The sequence below is a fragment of the Mesoplodon bidens genome (assembly GCF_964165515.1).
Source record: "Mesoplodon bidens genome assembly, chromosome: 4".
Classification (NCBI taxonomy): domain Eukaryota; kingdom Metazoa; phylum Chordata; class Mammalia; order Artiodactyla; family Ziphiidae; genus Mesoplodon; species Mesoplodon bidens.
The window spans coordinates 79,980,079-79,988,594 of NC_138160.1; positions in this window are offsets into that span (position 1 = coordinate 79,980,079).

The following is an 8,516-nucleotide window of genomic DNA, read 5'->3' on the forward strand; positions in this document are numbered from 1 at the left end:
TTTATTTAAAATATTTTTCCAGGGTAGGCACAGGAGATCGCTTTCCAATGTTCTTTCCAATACTCAGATTCCATAATTATGTTGTACTATATGATTAACTGAAACCGGTTCTTTAAAGACTATATAAAATGTTTTCCATGTGATCAGCTTCTTTGGCTAGTTGGTAGAAGCGGTGGGCTTAATAAAAGGAAACAGAAGGAATGAGGCTGTAATAGCAATTCCTATTATAATGACCATCACCTAGTAAAATGCCCACAGAGAGTATGCATATGCCACACACAACAGACATATAGGATTGCCCCAGAATGCAAAGATATTATAAAAAAAGAAATTGAAAGAAGTCACACTTCTTTCATAGGGTCCTGAAGTGCACTTTACATGGGCTGTAACAAATAGGAGATCATCAATGTCCTTGCCATCCAGTTCATAATTTGAGAGAAAATAGATGGTTTGTAGACAAAAAATTATTATATATTGGTTGGATATGAAGCATAAATGAATGCAAATATTTTCAGTGTGATACTGAGTTAGAAACCAAGATATTTTAGGTTCCCATTAGAGGAACAGAAAAAATAATATGGACTTCTCAGAGGAGTGAGACTAATAATATAAAAGTAGAAAAATTAGAAATAAGTCTGGGATTTCAATCAATAATGGACTTTTTATGGGCTTAAATTTAATTCCAGTAGTACATAAAGTATTTTGGTTGTGTAGTGTGGTGGAAGGAACACTGAATTTGGGATTAGTAAGATCTAGGACTTGATTTTAGTTATCTGCATAACTTTGAAGAAGTCACTTATCTTCTCTGGACTCGGAGTCCTCATCTAGAAAATTAGGGGTTTGAGCCAGATGCTCTCTTTCAGATCAAACATCTATGATACTATGGGTATAATACAAATGAGCACAAATATTATCATACATTTTCTAGCCTTCTGGAAAGTCATATATTTATTTCCTAAAAGCTAGACTGTCTTCAAACAAATCAATGCTATTCTCATAGTCAACTTCATACCCATTCATCAATAGTAAGGGACACATATTCATAGAGTGAATTAAAAGATACTCACCACTAAAGCTAACTAAAACGAAGGGTAAACATTTATTAATAAAACTTATCTTCAACCTCCGTAAGATTTTTTTAAAAAGGCAAACTGTGAACATCTGCTTAGAGAACCCCAAAACAGCTTTGCAAAGATAATTTCATAAAGATATCATGATCTTTATTGGGTTATATTTTAAGAAATAATAATAAAAAAAGAATTCTAGAAAGGTGGGTATACAACATTCCAACTGGATAGTATATTTGCTTCTAATTAGGCCCAGTTCTTCAGCAGATGTTTTCTGAAGCCTTTGAATATTCATTTCTTCCTTGTCTGCCCTTAAAGACTTCTTACCTTAAAGTGCTATTGTGAGACTGTCTAGAAAAACAACTCAGTGGTTTCTCACCATTCTCTCTGATATAGAAAACACCTGATGAAGATGGAAGAGCCTGAGAAACCCCTGTGCAGTGTGCCTGTTTTCGTACATATTCTACAGTTCACACATTAGATTTCCCTGTCAACTGCAACCATCTCTAGTTATATGCCAAAAGCAAAATCAAAGTATTGAAACAGGGTAGATGACTACAGTGAAAACCAAAACGATATTTTTAGAAATCCCGTTAAGGGTACCACTCAGAAATATGAGAAATGGAATCGAACTGACATATTCAGTGTTCAAAATTTATCACCCAATGGTAAAAGTGGAAGGCTGAGTGCAACAGCACACACAAAGCTCCCAGAGAGTACCGAAAATAATACAGATGAGTAATATTCTTGCTGTTAATTAGTTCATTACAGGTAAAAACTGATAAGGAGGCAGGGGCCACCAATTGAAATAACATCCAGAATGTTAGAAAACATAATAAATGCAGCGAAGAATCATCTTCGGTTGAAAACAGGAAGTACCTCCACTATCCTCCTTGCTGTGTCACTTCATACAATGCTTGGCCCTGGAGGAGGAAGATGGGGTAGGTGAAATAGGAGAGTTGGCCTGTAGATGAGGCTACAGTGACCTTGATAAGAGTACAGGTCCTGAAAGATTTTAGCACAAGGTATGCAAACTCCAAAGAGTAGGCGTTAAGTAACTGAGTCTGAGCTTATTTAGAACTATTCAAAACAGAAACAATGGGGAGCAATTGACAAGCAACTCCTTCTAGATTCCAGTGGAGATGGGTGGGGGAACTGGTAGGTCCTAAATACCAGATTGGCTGAAGAGGGTCAGAGCCCTGTGCAATGTTGCTGGGGGCTTGGGGGAGGGGGAAGAAGGGCAAGGCTAGGAAGCAACTGACTTTGCAGGGGTAATGACTAATGACTGTTCAGTGTCAGCTTTGTTTAGCCTCAACTAGGAAGAGGCCAGTAGGAGGAATGAAAGGCTGGTTAGCATAAACTTTGTTTACTCTCAACTGGGAAGGAACAAGTAAAAGGAATGAAATGGCTTCTCAGTGTTAATTTGTTTACTCTCAACTGGGAAGAGACCAATGAAATGTTTGAATCAAGGAAGGTATTAATGAGAGGGTCAGTTGGAAAGGCAACTTCAAATTATCAGACAAAAGAAGTTTAAAAACACAGGCAACGTAAAAGAACTTTATCTCAGATATTCGTTCATTGATATTTTGTTATATTCAGGAAATCATTATTGAGTACTAATCTGTTGAACTACATGAATAATTAGAAAATTGATAAATCTCCCATCTACAGATTAAAGGAATGTACATTCTCATTTTTATAGAAAATTATGAAAAATGCTTTCCTGAAATAATTTCCCTCCCTACCAGATAAAACCACTAGTGAACTGCCCTTTGTCTTTGCCAGGGCAGTCAGAGAACCAAAAAGCACAATGAAAGTAAACCCTTCATTTATCTGCACCTTCCGTTTCATATAATTTGGGAATCCTGAATGAGCCCAGGTCATCTTGTTTTGTGTAACCAATTACCCAGCCCAATCTTGGTATTTTGTCTCCAAAGAGAAGTAAAATAGATTCTTCAAGAAATACTTTAGAGGCCGAAGATATCATTGGAGGAGGCTTTGCTAGTTCACGGGTTAACACTTCCAAGATAAACAGAGGTATTTAAAGGTGCAGGAATTTGGAAGTTCAAATTTATGAGATTGGAGATAATGATGCCAAGCCCCTGGGTCATGAGATATGTGTTCTATGAAAACTGAATTGACTACCTTAACTGTGGCTGGCTGACTTCCAGCATAATAATGTATTTTGAAAAGAAGAGTTAAAAAATTTCTTTAGCTTGCTTTTAGAGTGGACTATGCCAGTGGCCTTTACAACAATGTTTTTTTTTTTTTTTTTTTTTTTTTTTTTTTTTGCTGTACGCGGGCCTCTCACTGCTGTGGCCTCTCCCGTTGCGGAGCACAGGCTCCGGACACACAGGCTCCGCGGCCATGGCTCGCGGGCCCAGCCGCTGCGCGGCATGTGGGATCTTCCGGGATAGGGGCACGAACCCGTGTCCCCTGCATCGGCAGGCGGACTCTCAACCACTGCGCCACCAGGGAAGCCCTACAACAATGTTTTATCTTAATAAATGTTTATCTGATTATTGGTTCCTCTCCCTCTCCTTGCATTTTCTCACAGGACCACCACCCCCACTCCCCCTGCTTCCCGCTTTCCAGGATAGGAATTTATTTTATTGGTTTTTGGGGAAAAAACATATAAGCTGTGGCTATAAAATGATCAGATTCATCTTAAAAAAGTTACCTGAACTCCAGTTAAACAAAGGTCTAAACCACCCAAGTACACTGGTTTTCCTACCATTCGCCTTGCCGGTAGCATGAATTCCATCTTTTCTCTCACTCCCAACCTTATTCAGTCTATGTGACTTTGGAAAAGTAATTTTACGTCTAAAGATGTTTTCCCATCTCTAAAATAAGAACTGCAGTTTTATTTTTTTATCTAAAAATAAAAATAAAGATGCTGTCTTCTATAAGGGGCATGCTGGGCGGGGGGTGAGACACACGCCCAGTTTACATAGACTAACTAGAGCTACCCTCTTCCTTCTTTAGATAAAGTCACTTTTCTGGGGTATGAGCTGTATGAAATGTTTAAATCTTTGCAACAGTGAACAAGTTAAAATGAAAATCTAGACTATGAAAAAAATTATATTTGATTAAAACAAACCTAGGGAAAACGTTTTTGGCTATAAACAAATGACAAAACTGAGATTAGTTGATGGCAATGTTAGGTTCAAGCAAGCCAGTAACTCCACTGCTCTATATATTTTAGATGAAGCTTCCTGTAAAGACTGCATCATTAGTACACTCTTAATTCAATTCAGGCCACACTTACGGATATGCTTACATTAAGATAAAAGCCTTGTGCCCATCCATTTCATACTATAAACTATAATTTCCATTTCACTTCCTATGCAGTCACCACCAGAGCAATGCACTTAGCATGCATCCTGCTGACACAGAAGAAACATTATTCCTTTTCAAATTTGTTTAAAGAAGGAGGGATAGGAAACTGTATAGAGAGGGGGCTTATTTTTCCACAAATTGAAAACTGGAGAAAGACCAAGTTAGACAAAAATATATTCTTCTGATCCTCTCAAGGTACCTCATTAGCCTTGAGCTCAAGGAAAAAGAACTACTTCCCCGGCACCACCCTGCTTCCTAGGGAAAACGTTTTCGGCTATAAACGTTTTTCCACCTCCTATAAACCAGAAATATTCCACTCAGGGCTTCAGTCTACTGAGATGGGTTTCTTGGGTCCGTGAGAAGATGAAAAGGCTTGTTATGGAAAAACAAGTGAAAAAACCCACCCACCTTCTAAAAATGGAAGAACTTTGTGAAAGATAGGACTCAAAGCCTGGACCTGGTTGTGAGGACTCTCTTTTCTCATATCTCCAAGGCACCAGGAAGACAAGTCACAGTCTGTGGATCTTAGTGACTTGTAGAATTCAGACCCCTGGGCTGGAAACAAAGGTCTAAACCACTCGAATACACTGGTTTTCCTACCATTCACCTTGCCGGTAGCATGAATTCCATCTTTTCTCTCACTCCCAACCTTATTCTGTCGATGTGACTTTGGAAAAGTAATTTTACATCTAAAGATGTTTTCCCATCTCTAAAATAAGAACAAGGCAATAAAGACTATAACTCTAGTATGATAGAATAGGATTCTATTCCAGGTTGTCTTAATTGGAATACTTAGGCTGACAACATGATAACACTTTAGATTCTAGTTTTCCTCCAATCCATTGTCTAACATTGACAAAGTTCCCTTAGTTCTACTCCCTCCTCCCTTTAAAATCAAATAATTGCACTGCTTAAAATCTACAATCACTCTTTTTCCTAATACATCAAGTTAAACTTAAAATTTTTCATATATAGGATGGATAAACAACGGTCCTACTGTATAGCACAGGGTACTATATTCAATATCCTGTGATAAATAAGAATGGAAAAGAATATGAAAAAAAATATATAACTGAGTCACTTTGCTGTACAGCAGAAATTAACACAACACTGTAAATCAACTATACTTCAATATTTTTTCAAAATCATCTTTAATTTGGACCTTTGCCACACAACACTTTACCCCATGTACAGTATAAGCATACTACATTAATTTGACTTGTGAATTTTCTGCATGATTTCCTCTTAGCAAGCTCTTTCAGTCTACCTATTCAACCAAATCCCTCCCCCTTGCCCAAAACAACTCACCAAAGCACTCTGGCCTTTCACTTATCTACTATCCTTGGAATTTCCTCAGCACTAGATCAGTGGTATCAGGCTCTTTAGTATAGTCTTTGTATGGTCATGTAACTGTTGTTTGTTCCTGTCTCTCCAAAAGACCTTCAGTCAACAAAAATTTATAAACCTGTGTACTCCTTCCCCAGATACCACTTTACACACACCAAACCACTTGGAAAACTGATGTGGACATGTTTTTTCCTTCCTAATGCAGGCCAAACCTCTTCTACCAACAGCAGTTATAGTAAGCATGGTGTTTTTTTGATTCATTTATTTCAAGTGGTTATTTTTCTAAACGGAAGCACATAATACTGTGACAAATATCCTAAATAACATTTATCAGCATGCTCCTATTTATGGGATTAAACCTACAATAATTTGATTCTAAATGTTACATAATTTTAATGTCATCATTATTTATAATACTAAGGTAAAAGAAAAACTTAAGATCTTTAAAATATATCAATATTAGTCTTTTTGAGTGCTGTAGGCTTTGGAGTTACTCCCACACTCCCAGTCATTATGCAACTGTGCAGCTCATGACTATTCCGAACTTTACCTCATCCCCAGGCATTACAGTTGCAGAGTACTTCATAAAGCACATCAAGGGCAAACTAAGATATGGCCTGATGCTCTCTAGGAAGTTGTTCTGAGGAAGGATGAAGAACAATGAAGGTGAGCCTTGGCCTACCCAGAGCACTAAATGTGACATGCAACAAACCTACACTTCAGGGAAGTGCTCTGAACTCAACCCCCTATCCTGTGGAAATGGCTGATAAAACTGTGAGGCAGCAGGTTTACCTGCTAAGTTTTTTTTCTTTTTTTTTTACAACTTTATTGGAGTATAATTGCTTCACAATGGTGTATTAGTTTCTGCTTTATGACAAAGTGAACCAGTTATACATATACATGTTCCCATATCCCTTCCCTCTTGCCTCTCCCTCCCTCCCACCCTCCCTATCCCACCCCTCCAGGCGGTCACAAAGCACCTAGCTGATCTCCCTGTGCTATGCAGCTGCTTCCTACTAGTTATCTATTTTACGTTTGGTAGTGTATATATGTCCATGCCTCTCTCTCTCTCGCTTTGTCACGGCTTACCCTTCCCCCTCCCCATATCCTCAAGTCCATTTAATTAGGCAACTATGTGTTTTGTCAGAAAATTTACAGTGCACTTAACTAAAAGATGGATTATCTTGAACTGCACTAACCTTCCAGTTAGTACCATTTAAAGATCTTTATGATTCTGGAGAAAGCTCAGAAGCCATCTGTACACCAAAGAACAGACTGATGGTTACCAACACCGCAAACCTGGCACAAATACAAACTGCATACCTTGCAGGAAAAGCTTATTTCCAGGGAACACCAAGTAGACAATGGAAAGCTGCAAGCAAAGTATCTGTACATCTTGATAAAAATCATAGTTGAAATACCTTGAAAAATGGAAAGATTCCTCTGGAATCTCCCTTTTGGTAATCTTAAGTCATTTGAACAATACATACACTAAACATACAGTCAGCCCTCTGTATCCTTAGATGCAGAACCCGCTGAGATGGAGGACCCACCGTCTGCGCTTTTATTTAAGGGACTTCAGCATGAGAGGATTTTGATATTCACAGGTGGTCCTGGAACCAATCCCCAGGAGATACTGAGGGACCAGCATCAAGCTCTGTGCTAAGTTCCTGTAAGGTGTTGTTTCATTTAATCTTCAGAACAACCTCGAGACAGGGACCATAAAATGTCATTTACAAATCAAAAAAGTGAGGTTACAGAGGCTACAGAAGGTACCTGAGAAGTGGTAAAACCAGGATTTAAATTTTAAACTCCCAGATTCAACAAGTGTTTTGAGTCACAATACAGTTTTACTGTATTAGTAGACGACTTAAATTTTTTTCTTATTGTTCACTATGGATGTTTTAAAATGTGAGGGTTACATCTTGTCTGATTAAGGCAAAGTCTCTAATTTCTAAATGATGGCTACTCAAAAACATCTTTTAAAAATCATTGTGATTGGACCCAGAATAATTTGTTTAGGTTTGTACATTTGACTAATTTTTTCTGTAACTCACAGGAAATCTTAGGCTATTAAAGGTAAGCACTATGTTTATTTGCCTTCTAAGTTCCTCAAATGGTAGTTAAGCTTTTTATATAATAGGTACCCAAAAAGTGGACTGAGTCAACTGAATAAAGCTGAGTAGGGTGAAGTCATATAGTTTCCCAAATTGCTTTTGAAACTTTTAATATAAGAAAATGTATTCCAAAATAAATATTCTGTGGTTCTATTATGCTGTCTTCAACATTGTTATTAAAATGCTTTAAAGTAGATAGATTATAAAAAATGAATACCTGAATTTCAAGATACATCTAAAATTCAAAGCTATGTAAATACTTTCCAAATTAGTATAATTTTCAAAGGAATTAGATTTGACATTTTCTTGCATCTGTATTATTACAGTGACTTTATTAGATAGGTCTTGTGAAGGAACAGTAGAAGTAATTTTGCAAAGGTTAAAGGGAATCTGCTGTCTTTGTCAATCTTGGAAAAGAATCTGCTGTTGTATCTCCTGGCCAATGCTAACTACAGATGCAAGTAATTCAGACATCCTGGCTGGTGACTGTGGGGTGACACTGCCATCTAGTGGCCATTTTTCACTGCAAGTGACATCCCTCTTCCGGGCCATGCTGTTGCTGAAGAGACTGGATCATCATCAGGTACACGTACCTAAGAACCCACTTTCACATCTCACTGGATTATAAAGTCTTTGAGGGAGAAAC